This window comes from Pan troglodytes, chromosome 3, assembly GCF_028858775.2.
Source record: "Pan troglodytes isolate AG18354 chromosome 3, NHGRI_mPanTro3-v2.0_pri, whole genome shotgun sequence".
Lineage (NCBI taxonomy): Eukaryota > Metazoa > Chordata > Mammalia > Primates > Hominidae > Pan > Pan troglodytes.
Window position 1 is genome coordinate 29027902 of NC_072401.2, and position 16143 is coordinate 29044044.

Sequence of the window (16143 nt, forward strand, 5' to 3'; positions counted from 1 at the left end):
ATGAGTTCTAGTGATCTACCGCACAGTGTAGTGCCTATAGTTAATAATAATGTATTGCATATTTGAAAATTGTTAATAGGTTTTAAATGTTCTCACCAAAAATGAATGATAAATATATGAGGTGATAATATGTTAATTAGCTACATTTCATCATTCCACAGTGTATACATATATCAATACATCACATTTTGCCCCATAAATATGTAGAATTATTATTAGTCAATAAAAATCAAATAAAATTTTGAAGGGCAGTGCTTAAATTTCTTTATTATGCAATATACTACCTATTTGATCTTTGTCCAGTCACCCAGCCTCACTGTATCATTGTTCTCCTCTCCAAAAAATAAAATGCTAACCAATTAAAGAGAAGCCAGAGGAAAGCAAATAGAAGCAAATTAAAGTATGTTGCATATACATAGTTAAATTATGAATTATCTACTTGTATGTGAATAGGACCCTCCGACATGCACTCGTATTTTTAAAATAAAACATAACCTAGTGTTCCCCCCTTGGAATTATAAGCATGTGCCACTCAGAAATCATATGTCAGGAAATAACTTTGCTCTGAAAACGTTCCATATTTTTTTCTTTTTATAGAGTTCTGGACTACTTGGTAATTCCACTTATCATTTGACAGATTACTTATCTGTGACCTGTTGTACCTATTCATTTGGAGGACAAAATCAGTAGCCTCTTTAAGTGCAGTAAGATTAGTGATGACTTTGTTTGTCATCACAAACCAAGACTGTTTTCAGGACAGTAAGTCCCACACTTAGGTTTCAGTGGAATTTGATTTGTAAGAACAAATCAGTGCTTTGGAAATGTCGTTCTTATTTTAATGAGTTTATAATTAAGCAGAACACAGGTTGTTTTCTTTGCAGAATCCCACCCACAAGGATTCTATTGATTTACTGTTTAATTATATGAAATAGCACGTCAGGGTGAAGGTAAAGCAGAAAACAAATTATGATCTAATCTAAAATGTAGATCTATATTAGAATGAGACTGCTGACCTGTGAAATACATTCAAATAGTATTTACCAAAATCATTCCTATTGTCAAAATGATGAAGAGACATTTTCTCTGGGTGTTGCAGTGGGGACTGAGACAGCAGAAGTCTCCAAAGGTAATTGTGAACTTAAAACTCTAAAATAATTTCCACGTATTTGCATTACAACATATATTTTTCATTGTAGAAAGAATAATTTAAGTCCCTCAAAGTTTTTTTAATTATTACTTATAGAGGATATAGGTTCGGAGACAACAGTGTTGTATGTAAAAGAACTACTGAAATTAAATGCAAGAATATTGAAGATTACGGCTGAGCCTGTTTGTAGTTGCAAATGTTATTGCTTTCACTAAAATTACTTTGAGACTATTATGTTGCCATGAACCTTATTCAAGTGGCAAGTTTTCTCACCCAAAGTATGTTCATCTTTCTCAAATGAAAAATTATCCACATATAGAACAGGTATTTACAATCATAAAGCAAAAAATTAGTTATTATATTTTAATTATTATACCAGGTCCTATAGGTAGCATCCACTGATGTAGCATCATTGAATACTACTTTATATAGGACCTGGCAAAATTACACATAGGAATTAGAATTTTAAAGTGAACAAAACAATTCCTTTTCTATAAAAGCTAAAAATGGCATTCAAATGTCATTAACATAAATTGACATATATGCAGAATATTGTAAGACCACCAAGGAGGACTCTACAAAGAAGAGGTAATTATTTTTATATGAATGGCAGCTTATTTTCATAATAATAATTAATCACATATAATCATTGGCTTCATGTGTTGTCCATTTGTGAAATAACATGATAGAACATAAAATGTGTGCTAAGGGTAGATAATATTGGAAATCTAGAATAGTACTCAGTTGAGGAGAACCTTGAAGGTCAAACTAAGCCACTAGATTATTTTTACTTCCTTGGGAAACACAAAAAGTTTTGTTTACCCTTTCCAACTCTCTGAGAAATGGCCTGTGTAAAGAATGCTTAAGAAGTTTGATCTGAAAATACATCTAGAATAGTCCTAACTGGGCTGTTCTCAGGTACCTTACTTGGAGATTCCATATGATTTCAAAAGCATTTCAATGATGAAAAGTCTAAAAGAACACATCCCAAAGAATAGGCATGTTAGGAAATGACTCAGAATATCCTACAACTGATACTGAGAAAGATGTAGATCACAGGCTAGGCAAAATTTTCTGAGCGGTGTGTGGGCAACTATTATGTTTTGTTTTGTTTATTGTATGTGTGTGTGTGTATGTGTGTGTCTATATAGTTATTGGAGCACAAGCAAGGGCATACGTACTCTGGGGGAAAAAAATCTTCCAAACTCCTTTTACAAGGCCAGCAGTACCCTCTTGCCATAACTAGGTAAGGATACTACAAGAAAATAAAATTACAGACCAATAGGCCTGATTAATGTAAATGCAAAAACTCAAAAAAAAAATCAAATTCAGCTTCACTTTAAAAGGATTATGCATCATGAACAAGTGAAATTTATCCCTTGGATGCAAGGATGTTCAACATGTGCAAATCAAAAAATGTGATACACCATGTTAACAGAATGAAAAATAAAAAACAAATGATAATCTTAACGCAGAAAAAGTATTTGGTAACATTTAATGTCTTTTCATAACAAAAAATTTCAACAAATTATGTGTATAAACAATGTACCTCAACATAGTAAGTGCCATATACTACATATAATAAGCCTGTAACCAATGTCATATTCAATGTTAGAAATCTGAAAGCTTTTCGTCTATGATGAGAAACAAGATTAAGATGCTCACACTTTCTACTTCTGTTCAATAGAGTACTGGAAGTCCTACCCAGTCTAACTAGGCAAGAAGAAGAAATAAAAGTCTTCTGAATCAGATAAGAAGTAAAATTGACTCTGTTTGCAGGTGACATGATCTTATTTATAGAGAACCATAAAGACTATTGGAAAAAACTCTCAAAGGTAATAAAAAAATTAATTAAAATTGCATAATACAAAGTCTACATTAAAAAAATTAGTTGCATTTCCATACTGTAACAAACTATTCAAAAGAGAAATTAAGAAAACAATCTCTTTTACAGTAGCATTAAAAATAATAAAATGCTTAAGAATAAATGGAAGCAAAAAGATCTGTACACTGAAAACAAGAAATAGATGGAAAAAAATGAAAAGGACTGAAATAAATAAAAAAATCGTATGTTCATGTACAGGAATAATTAATACTGTTGAAATGCTCATAATACCAAAGTGATCACGTTGTCAAGAAAACTATTCTACCATTAGTAATGTGTATAAACAACTATAAGAACATAGAACATTTTTATTTTATAAAATTACTGATTTAAATGAACCATTTATATATCTTGTAACTTTGAATTCTAAAATTCTAGAGTATTATGCCTAAATTATATCTTAAAATTCATTTTGGTGAAATGGTGTTTGAAAATAAATGTATATCTAAGCTAGAATGAGTGGTATTTTGTCATATTTCCAGACATAGTTTACCTGCCATAGTAGATTCATGGTGTTATTTCCATTTCATGTAAAATTACTTTCATTGGGGATCTATGGACACATTCTCACTGACTTGTTACTGAAAAAGATCAGAGAACCATCTACAGATATGCACTATTCCAAGAATGTACATTCTTCTCTTTTGTTGTTTGTATTTGAATTGGAACTCTGACCAATGTACAAAATATGAATTAAAGATGGAATCATTAGAAAAGAGAACGAGATAAAAAGAGACAACAAAAGGAATATAAGTTTGCATGACCTTCAACTTAGAGTACACAATATAGTTTGCAAAAGAGATTAATACGTTGTCTCGTGATGTTATTGGAGTTACTGACTTGCCTGTACTATATAATCTTCATGATAATCAAATTACAAAATTTTACCAGCAATCTCTTCAGGAAAGTTTAAGAAAAGAGGGAGTTTTAGCATACATATGTCTGAGGTCAAACAGTTCCATTTGAATTTTGAGGAAAACAATATGAATGCAATGATTGTCTTATCTTAGGTAACACTATTTTGAAAGATGGTTTACATTACATATTTTTGATAAGCTATCATAAAAATTCCACCGAGTTTTCATGTCTGACAAACACACATAAAAGTCATAGAAGAAACCGGTTATTATTAATTTGCCCTCTTGTGAAATGATGCCTATAAATTTAATATCAGATAAAAACATTTAGTGAGATTATTATTAGCTTTGAGAAGTCTAGTGCCCTACAGACTCCCCACAGTGAGTTATCATCTATGTGTTAAGTCAGCTTTACCATAGAGAATGCTAAACATATAATTAGTACTTAGTATGAAGGACAATGTTTGATTAAAATTACAGTGTGAAAATCAGTTCTATTTTAAAAAATTAAATAAAATTATACTTAATATATCCTTAAAATAGAAACTCATGATTTGCTTTAGTTTGAAAACAATTGTAATAAAGTCTGTCATTTACTGCTTTTTTGAGTGCCACAAATATTCATTCATTCAAAAAATAATTGAGTACTGGTTGGATGCCAATACAGCACTAAACATTTTGTAAAACAGTCTCCAATTTAGAGGAGATTACATTCTAGTGTGAGAAAAGAGGTAATAAATACATACATACTTACGTATGGAATATGTCAGTCTGTTACAAGTTTCATGTAGAAGAATAACACAGGGTAAAGGGAAAGAGGCCAATATTAGGAGGAATGGTATTTTATATACTGTAGTCATACAATTTTTTTCTGATGAGATGTCATTTTAGTAAATACACCGAAGAAAAAAAGTGCCAGTTCTGCAGATATCTGGGGAAGATTTTTCAAGAAAAAAAATTCTGAGGTATGGGGCATTTAGCATGTTCAGCAATGGCAATAAAGTCAACAGCTGAAATTAAGGGAGTGAGGGGAAGATTAATGCGGAGTAGTTGAGACAGGTAACAATGATGCCAAAATACCAATGGTCTTATAAACCAGAGAAAATGTCTTTCTTTAGTACACAGATGTTGGATTCTGGATACGTTTATAACTTTAAAGATTGTTTGTGGATAATGAGGTTTAAAATAGATTATTTAAGGGTGATTCTGAGGTTTTTTGTTTGAAGCAACTGGTGGCATGTAATTGCCATATAGTAAAGTGAGGAGAATTATAGGAAAACTAATTAGGAAAGTTACTGAGTTCAGCTTTTTTATTTTCCAAAGAAGCTGCACAATTTTACATTCCTACCAGCACTGTGTGAGGGTTCCAGTTTCTCTAGATTGTCACCAACAATTGTTACTATCTGCCTTTTAAAAAAACTTTTAGGTTCAGGGATACATGTATAGTTTTGAAATACAGCTAAATTGTGTGTCACAGGGATTTGATGTACAGATTATTTCATCACCCAGGTAACGAGTATAGGACCCAATCGGTAGTTTCTCAATCCTTTCCCTCCACCCACCCTCCACCCTCAAGCTGGCCCAGTGTCTGCTGTTCCCTTCTTTGTGTCCATGTGAGCTCAATGTTTAGTTCCCATTTATAAGTGAGAATGTGTGGTATTTGGTTATCTGTTCCTGTATTAGTTCACTCAGGGCAATCGCCTAAAGTTTTAGCCATGTTATTGCAAAGAACATGATCTCATGCCTTTTTTTACGACTGCATAGTATTCCATGGTGTATATATACCACATTTTCTTTAACCAATCCACCTTTGATGGGCATTTAGGTTTATTCCAGGTCTTTGCTATTGTGAATAGTGCCGTGATAAATATGTGAGCATGTGTCTTTGTGGTAGAATGATTTATATTCCTTTGGGTATATACCCAATAATGGGATGACTGGGTCTAATGGTAATTCTGTTTTAAGTTCTTTGAGAAATCACCACACCACTTTCCACAATGCCTGAACTAACTTACATTCCTACCAGCAGTGTATAAGCATTCTCTTTTCTCTGCAACCTCACCAGCATTTGTTATTTTTTGAATTTTTAGTAATAGCCATTTTGACTAGTGTGAGATGGTTCTCACTGTGGTTTTGATTTGCATTCCTCTAATGATTAGTAATATTGAGTATCTTTTCATATGCTGCTTGACAGCATTTATATCTTCTTTGGAAAATTGTCATGTTCTTTGCCCAGTTTTAAATGAGGTTGTTTGGTTTTTTTGCTTGTTAATTTGTTTAAGTTCTTTATAGATTCTGGATATTAGACCTGTGTCGGGTGCATAGCTTGCAAATATTTTATCCTATTCTGTAAGTTGGTTGTTTACTTGATAGTTTCTTTTGCTGTGCAGAAGCTCTTCAGTTTAATTAAGTCCCAACTGCCAGTTTTTGTTTTGTTGCAATCACTTTTAATGTTTTTGTCATGGAGTCTTTGCCAGGGCCTATATCCAGAATGGTATTTCCTAGGTGACCTTCCAGGGTTTCTACAGTTTTAGGTTTTACATTTTGAGTTAATTTTTGTGTATGATATAAGAAAGGAGTCCAGTCTGAATCTTCTGCATGTGTCTAGCCAGTTATCCCAGCACCATTTCTTGAATGAGGATTCCTTTCCCCATTTCTGGTTTTTGTCAGTTTTGTCAAAGATCAGATGGATGTAGTTGTGTGACATTATTTGGGGGCTCTCTATTCTGTTTTATTGATCTTTGTGTACCACTTTTTGTGTACCACTGCCATGCTGTTTTGGTTACTGTATCCTTGTAGTATAGTCAAAGTCAGCTGACGTTAAGCCTCCAGTTTTGTTTATTTCACTTAAAATTCCCTTTGCTATTTGGGCTCTTTTTTGATTCCATATGAATTTTAAAATAGTCTTTTTCTAATTCTGTGAAGAATGACATTGTTGTTTGAGAGAAATAGCATTAAATCTATAAATTGCTTTGTGAAGTATGGCCATTTTAACAATATTGCTTCTTCTTATCCATGCACATAAAATATTTTTCCATTCGTTTGTGTCATTTCTGATTTATTTGAGCAATGTTTTGTAATTCTCATAGTAAAGATCTTTTACCTTTCTGGTTAGCTGTATTATTAGGTATTTTATTATTTTTGTGGCTATTGTGAATAGGATTGTGTTCTTGATTTGGCTCTCAGCTAGGATGTTGTTGGTTTAGAGAAGTGATATTGATTTTTTTACATTGATTTTGATTCCTGAAACTTTGCTGAAATTTCTATCAGATCTATGAGTTTTGGGTCAGAAACTGTGGGGTTTTCTAGGCACAGAATTATATCATCTGCAAACAGAAATAGTTGGACTTCCTCTCCTCTTGTTTGGATGCCTTTTATTTCTTTCTCTTACCTGTTTTCTCTAGTGAGAACTTCCAGTATTGTGAGCCTTCATTTCTTTCTGGTCTATAGAATTTATTATAAGTCATCTCCAGTAGGTCTATAGACAATTTCTCTCACACTAAATTCCACATGTACTCATCTAGGAAACATTACCATAACATACTGTCTTCAAAGCCATAATGTTAATCTTGACTCCAGTAGTCTGGGATGGTTAGAAACATTGATCGTTCAAGATATGTATGTTGTAAGTCATGGACATCAGAAAGTTGATAAGTCTCAGCAGAAGAGAGAAACCAAAACCTTGCCTCCTGGTGTGTTATATTAGAGGAGAAATTGTTTCTGTGGCAGATATAATCTTGGGTCAAAATGTACTTCTTAGAAATGATTAAGGTATATCACATTGCTCTCTGTGGAGTTCCTTTGCTAAATGAGGGCAATGAAATCCTCCAAGTTCTCAGCAGCCAGACAGATGTTTGTCTTTTCTAGATTACCCTAGCTGCCAATGAATGCCAAAAGCACTGGTTAAAAAGACACTTTACTGAAAATACCTTTCATTAGATTTGTGGAAGTATCTAAATTTTTTGATCTCTCAGTTATTTTGGAAACTGAATCTTTACCTCTGACTACAGTGCCAATTGAAAAGAAGAGTCTGGAAATAATAATTTTAGGAGAAAAATTTGTTACAAGGATTAAAATATGAATATGTTTGAGAAGGTACCTTATAAGTCCATGGAATATACATATATTCTGGTTCACAAAGAAAAAATTGCAGAAGGAGGTACATCCATTATTTCAGAGATCGTTGTAAATAAGAATGCCCAAATGACTGTTTAAGTACATGTACTGTCCATATTGTCAATAATTTTAAACTAAAATATGCAAATTTTTCACACTTTAGGCTATAATTAAATGTTTCAAGTACTAAATGGAAAGGCAATAGAGGTAAACATCAAGACAACTTAAGACATTATTCATTTATGTGGGGCCTCATAGTTTATAATACATGTGTTCATATTTTGTATCATGTAAGTTTTATAAATGATAGATTAACCCCAATTTGAGATTCAGGGAGGGTAAGCAAGTTTCAGTTTTCAGAAAGTAATAAATAATAGGTACAAGATGCTGAATTTGGTCCTAGCATAGAAAAACTCCAAATCTTACATTGATTCAAGTACTGCAAAATTCTTTCCAAATGGAGAACTATGTTGATTGACCACATTTAGCATGTCAAATTTCCCTGTCCTGTCAAGACACACCGTAATGTTTTGGTCATTCCTTACTCCCATGAATTTGCATGTGATTTATAGAGGTTGAAATACTATAAATTTGATAAGCTTTATCTTCTATGTTACACAGTGTCTTAGCTCGATGTCTGTTGCTATAACAGAAATCCTGGGATTGGGTAATTTATAATAAACAGACATTCATTGAGCTCAGAGTCCCGGAGCAAGGTAGTTCAAGAGCATGGTGCTGGGTGAAGGAGGGCTTTCTTGTTCTGTCATAACGTGGAGAAAGGGCAAGTGAGTGTGCAAGCCAGAAAGGGTGAACTTGCTCTTATAACAAATCCAATCTTGTGATAGCTAATCCACTCTAAAAATAACAACACTAATCTATTCTTGAGGGCTCCAGCCTCATGACCCAATCATTTGTTATTAGGCCCCACCTCCGAACCTTCTTACATTGGAGATTGTTTCCCACACTTGAAGTTTTGGGAGCCAAATTCTAATAATAGCAGAAAGGCATCCAGTTTCTCCAAGATTTGAGTCATATTGAGATAAAATTTGTAATGTATTTTTCAATTAATCATAAAAAGAATGTAATAATGCATGATGTTTTCTTTGAATAAACTATTCATATATACCTTAAAAATGTCGAGGTCTTCCTCAAAAGGGAGCTTGCTATTACAGTCTATCTAGACTTGAATGAGACAAAAGAAAAGCAAAATGGGTCCTCCTTTGTGGAAAGACAAGGCAAAAGAAGAAGAGAGTTGATTGCGTAATGAAAAGGTAGTATCAGAGTTTTTTAATATAACTGACAAAATCTGAATGCCTGCCTAGATTTGAGTAGGTTGAATAGTATTTTTGCCTAGCAGGAGCACTTTATGTTCAAGCATAACTTTTCTTAAAATTTGAGGAAAGATAAAAAATATATTCATAATTGAATATTTGTGGCAATGATTCTTAAATATATACATAGTGTTAACTTTTCTGTAAACTTATCTAAAATATGATGTTAAATTTCTTGAACTTGTGCTACTTAGGGACATACAAAGATTAGCTTCTTCTTTCTCTATGACACCAATACAATTTATGACTGTCTTGAAATTTACGTTGCCCATCTGCATTGGTTACCAACAGTCTTCTAGACAGGTTTATCTAAACTGTGCCAATCCCACTTGCAATTTTTCATTTTGAATATTTTCAACCAAACCACTTAAAATTCAAAAAAATCATACTGTCAAAATAATAATAATCAGCATGTTTGCTAAGCCCTTGTCTATGCTGATTCCAAACAGGATCATCTTATAATACAAAATATTCTTTACTTCAGGAGGCACATGACTGATGCCTGATCCAATGTCAGTGAATTCTCCTGGTCCAGGGGTAAGCACATGAATTTCCAACTTACTTGTCTTGAGAAAGCCAGAAAAGAATAGCCTGGGCATAACCTGAAGAAATTTGAGAAATTTCTCTCCCAGCTTCTACCTGGCTCCAGCTTTCAAGCCAAAATCAGCTCCTGACTGTTCCATCTCACTGCTAAACTATTATATAAGGAGCAGAGGTTCTGGGACAATTACATTGCATCCTTATAAGACTAAGTCAGAGGAACATATGTCTAATTAGAGTCTATCTTAGTGCTGGCTGCTATAACAAACTACATTGGACTGGATAATTTATAAACGACAGAAATTTATTGCTCACAGTTTTGGAGCCTGGGAAATTCAAGACCAGCAGATCGTCTGGTGAGAGCCTGACCCCCATAGATGATGTTTTTGGGTCCTCACATGACAGAAGGGGTAAACAATCTCCCTTGGGCTTCTTTAAGGAGGACATTAATCTCATTCACAAGGGTGGACCTCTTATGACCTAATTATCCCCCAAAGGCCTAAATCTCAATATTACCACATTGGGAATAGGGTTTCCACATAAGAATTTTGTGGAGACACAAACATTCAGACCATAGCATTTTATCTAAGTTCAATGTTTATTTTACCGCTTGAGACAAAAGGTACCTAACACAAGAAAGGAAAGGATTTAATCTGGATAGAGTTATCATTGAATCTTTTAAATTTTTTACTTTCAAACATAAGATACTTAATAGCTGACTCCAAATATACTATTAATTTTATTTACTTTTGACTAAGTGATAGTAAACACAATAACATTTGCAAAATTGCCAGTAAACAGATGCTAGTTGAATTTTTTTTCTATCTTATCTTCTCAAGTTGAAGTAAATTAAGATATCATATAGAGCAGTGCTTCTTAATCTAATTGAAGTAGAAGACTTTTTTTATTTATTTGTTTTCTTCTTTAATTCCCAATTGATCATAGACTAGGCCATTTTTTTTTTTTTTTTTTTTTGTAGAGTACAGAGAGAGAGAGAGAGATAATGTGCATGTGCTTGGATTTTACACTGAAATCATTCTAGAAAGTTCTAAATGCTTCCTCTCAAATTTTGTACTAATTGTATGACAGGCTAGTAGCAGTTTGTTGATTGATTGAAATTGTGTAATATTAGAAATAATGCCAGAGAATATTGTATTAAAAACTATTTGCTCTAAAGCTTTTCCCTCCAATAGCTCTGTGACACCTTGGAATTCTCTAGTGAAGGCCTGAGTCTTATTCGTTGTATCCATAACTTAAATTGAAAACTGCCTGAGACATAGTAAGTTACTAAAAACTATTAGTAGCTTGAATATATAAATTAAATAATCAAAGTAGTTTCAAAACGCTCAAGAATCCTGAACTTCGCTGTCTTGGGAGAACCAGTTACTATGGTATTATAAAAATGACAACAACAAAAAAAGTGAATATATTTAATTTCTTACCTCAAATTCTATATACCTCAGGAATACTTGGAATTGAATTAAAATAACTTTCAGCCCTTAAATGCCATTTGTAGATGAAGTGGGTTAACCTAGACTGTGAAAATGGAAGGGCCTTAGGATAATCAAACCTGTGTTAATTCCAGTGGCAGACCCTCTTGTGGCACATTCTAGCCTGAACTTTCATAGGACACTTCCTTTTCTTTCAAATGGGCACACTGATACTTATCTTGTGTATTAGCCTGCTAGGGCTGCCATATTAGAGCAACACATTTTTTTTTTTCCTCTGACCATGTGCAATCGTGTTTGTCTCTCCCATCTCATAAGCATACAAATCTTATTGGATTAAGACCTTATCTTAAAAATCTAATTTAACGTTAGTTACATTCATAAAGGCCTTGTCACTAAATACAGTCAAATTGCGGATTACAGCTTCAATTTATGAATTTTGGAGAAGAGTTTCAATATAGTTCACAACAGTTTGGTAAATTGTTGTGAAAAGTTAGAGATAATCCATAAGAAGCATGTTTCATAGTATTCACTCCATATTGACCTGTCATTAAGTTATTACCATTACTAATGAAATGTATAGTTACACTAGGTATTGGTTGTTAACCAATGCAAAGTGATGCATTATGTATTTGCAAACTTCCTTAAAAACAAATACAATTAAATGAGAGTTTTAATAAAGTAGAAAAATGTAAGTTTTTTCAAAAAGGAGTAATATCCATGTTTACTCTAAGGCTACATGAGAGTTGAGTACATTAGAAAAGAACATTAATGATACTAATGATAACAGCAATGGTTTAAATTGGCAGATTTTAAAGGATAAAGTGATGGTCTAGGTTATCTGATCTCACAGTTAATGACATTGACATCTTAACCTTGCCTTAACACAGTAGCAAGTATCCAAACTCGCTGGAGATTGAATTTTTACCAAGTCTTTTTTTTTTTTTTTTTTTTTCCAGAAACCATCATGATTACTAATTGACAATCGTATTTTAATCATGTCTTCATAGTGGTTTTCTTATGCAGCATGAATAATTTCATACCATCTGTATTACTCGACTTTCATAACAAACCTCTGCCAAAGAATTGAAAACTAAATGTGCGAATCTATTCACTGCACTGAGCTCATGCATAAACTACAAGAGAATGTTTGAGAAGTTATCTATGTATTTGCATAGGCTTTACATTTTTTCTTTCATTCTTTCTTGAGGCTTTTTACTCTGTCACTTTCCCCACCAACCACCAACATGGCAAGTAGCTGCCTGGGCTCCTGGCTGGTTCCATCTGTGGACCCTCTGTTTCAAATTATTTTTGACTTATGAGTGGAAGGAAAACTTAATGGTTTGCTCCATCCTCTGCCCTGGAATAAATGTTTGTACTTTGGGAAACTTTGCACCACTCTGGCAATTTTCTGTTTCTTCACTCAATATAGGATTCTAATTGCAAAGGCCAAAAGCTAACACCAAGTATCCTAGCAGAGTGGTGAGTGAGTAGTGAAAAAATTACTTACCGATATATATAGTAGTTACTATTCAGGGCTATATTAATTCTTTCCTATTTTGAGTACTAAATTGACATAGCTTTCAGATGACAGCTGTGATTGTCTCAAAATGTGTTCATTATTACATTTTGAAATGATAAATCTCCCTCTTTCCTGAGGTAGAACGTGCTTCCAGTGCATCTGTAGTGTTCTCAAAAAGCAGGAAGACAATGCTCAGAGTGAACAGTGTTTATAGATCTAAAACTCCTTTGAGCTGTAAAGTACAAAGGATAGATATTATGATCTAGTGATAAAAGGATCAAGTCCAGGGTTTCACCCAGAGGATTTGGGGCATAGAACTTATAGAAACATAAACCAAAGGACGCAGCCAAACAATGTTAGGAGGAGTTAGCTAAGTACAGAAAATTCCCTTATGCAGAATGTCTTCTGCTGATTTTGTCCCCTAACTTTGCAGTTATAGTCTCTCCCTACCCACTCCCTATGCAATAAAAAACCCTTTCCCCCATAGCGATTTTATTCAAAGTGATTCAAAGTGTTTAGCATCAAGCAGATACAGCTAAATATTTCCCTGACTACCTGGGTGACTTTGGGCAAGTTTTGTTTCTTTTCAGAGTTCAAGTGTTCCTAACTTGTACAATAGTGATGATGATAGGATTTCTCTTCTATCATGGTAATAGGATCAAATGGGTTATTATATGGAAAGTGTTTACAAGTTTCTTAGCACATAGTAGGTACCAAATAGTGTCCATAAATACCTGCTATTTTCATGTGGAGAGAAACACATAACTATTTTTTTAAGACTTTAGCCTTTCTTTGGTCACCTGGATCTAAGCTATCTTGGTCCAATGGCTTTATTTTTCACCAGCGGGTCACTGCATATTCCTTTTGCCACAGAGTGTACAATTGCTATGAGCACAGGTTCATGACTTCCCTGGGTAGTTGGAATCAAGCTTCAAGATGAGTGTATCTAATAGATAACAGTAACTTTCATTGCAACAGTCTCTCACTTATATAAGCTCAGATAAATGTCACTAGCACCTATTCCAAGTTCCCATAAAAAGGGGAAGCAGCAATAGTAGGCTCTCCTGGTGAACATTCTCAAGTGGATCCAGCTATACCTGACCCCTGCATGTCTCCCCATAGACAATAGAACCTATCATGCCACAGGCAGCAACAAACTTTCTGCCTGAGATCACAAATGTGTTTCCTGTTTCTTCAAGACCTTTGTTTGACTCATTATGATCATCATCATTATCGTCTTTACCATCACCATTATCATCATTAGCAGCAGCAGTAGCAGCAGCAAAACCACCATCACCATTGGTACACTGTAAAAAATGTCCTATGCATTGTGAAAAGAATGGAAATATGTGACACTTTGTCTTTATCTTCTAGGTGCTTATATATTAGGTGATAATAACATCATAGTAATAAGCCTTAACACGCATGACTCTGGTTCAAACCAGCTCCTGGTCCTCCATCTCCAATATGTAACTGCCTATTGAAACAGTCTACTTGGCTGCCCAACAGGCAATGCAGAGCATATAAAGACAAAACTGAACACTTAGCCCTTTTCCATCTCTCATTCCTGGTATCTTCTAGTTTCCTATGTTAGTAAACAGCATCCCTCTGCAATTGAGTGCCCATATTCAGAATTATGGACAATCCTTAATTCCTCTATTATTATAATATACATTGACTATAGCAGGAAGTGCTATTAGCTCCAACCACAAAGATATTTTGCGTTTTTTTTTAATTCCCTCCATCTCTACTACGATTACCCTAGCCTAAGTCAACATCATCTCCTGGTCTGACTCCCTGCTTCCATCCTTCACTTACGACATTCCATTCATTATCTACTATGAGATAATAATACTTTTTTAAGAAGCCGTTATAATTAAAACATAATAAATTGCCATTACACTTAAAATAAAATCAAAATTTCTGATTTTCATTGTAAGATCTCATGACCTGGCTCTTCTTACCATATTAAGTCTATGTTTTAGGGGCTTCATCTTTACTTAAAAAGTCTGGCCAGACTGGCTTCCTTTCTGTCTCTGAATTGTAGAAAGCTCATTCTCAACTCAGAGACTTTACACTTGCTATTCCCTTTGTCTGAATGCTTTCATCTCCTTACCACCTATCAGGGTCTTTCTCTTTCTGCAGTTGTGAGCTCAGATATTACCTCAACAGGAGATCTCCAAATTCCACCTTCCTGGTTAAAGCTGCTCTCTACTATCTACCACATTGGTCATTAAAATTTGTAATTTTCTCTTCTCATATTCATTTACTCTTTTTTTTTTTTTTTTTTTTTTTGAGACAGAGTCTTGCTCTGTCACCCAGGCTGGAGTGCAATGACTTGATGTAGGCTCACTGCAACCTCTGCCTTCCAGGTTCAAGTGATTCTCCTGCCTCAGCCTCCCGAGTAGCTGGGATTACAGGTATGCACCACCACACCTGGCTAATTTTTGTATTTTTAGTAGAGCCGGGCTTTTGCCATGTTGACCAGGCTGATCTCAAACTCCTCACCTCAGGCGATCCATCCACCTCATTTATTCTTTATGGCAGTTCTCCTCACTAGATTGTAGGCTCCATGGAGAAAGGGACTTTGTCTGTATTATTCATGGTTATATGTCCATCCTTAATATAGATAGTGCTCAGGAGACAGAAGGAAAAAGAGAAGCCAAATGATGCTAATATAGGGGATTTGTCCCTCATCAATGAACATATATGTTCTTAGGACTTACATAGTGATACGATTTCCATATTAGACAAAATCTACTTCTTTATATAAATACACTATTTTTTAAAAATACCCAGGGATTAGTAGATTTCCTTTGACATCAGCATTTATTTTATTTCTACAGTACATTATCCACCTGAATTGAAGAAGCAGAACCAGCCAGAAGAGGAAACACTGTAATAAAATTAAGATCTGGACTCTAATTCTGTTTTATTTTCTCAACATATAAACCATGAGTAAATTGTTAATCTTAAAAGAAAATGTTTTTCTTCCATTGTTCCTTTGTAAAGTGGACATGATCACACCTGTGTTCAGAAGGAACTGATTCAGAGGTATGAGAATAAGACTCACAACTTATTTGTATCTTAGAAGCCCCATAAAGACAAGCCCATAGTTTGATGATTTGCAAAGAAAGAAAAAGTGACTCCAAAACCAAAGGCAGGAAAAGTGACGTTTCTCAAGCCATTCTAGGCTACTGTACTAAGTGACTTTTTTCACAACATGAAAAGCTGCTTCCTCCTTATGCATAACAGCTTCGGAGGGTATGGCCTTTCCATACGAAGCTTGTTGCCTTG

The 16143-nt window shown here is 34.1% G+C and overlaps 1 long non-coding RNA gene across 1 annotated transcript; it reads left to right on the forward strand.

Annotated features, from left to right (window-relative positions):
* The first annotated feature begins 1097 nt into the window (after positions 1-1097).
* Positions 1098-15829, forward strand: LOC134809871 (uncharacterized). Its single transcript, XR_010156517.1, has 4 exons — positions 1098-2982; positions 9821-9873; positions 15149-15266; positions 15693-15829. It is a non-coding gene; the product is annotated as an uncharacterized LOC134809871 (long non-coding RNA).
* Positions 15830-16143: the final 314 nt, after the last annotated feature.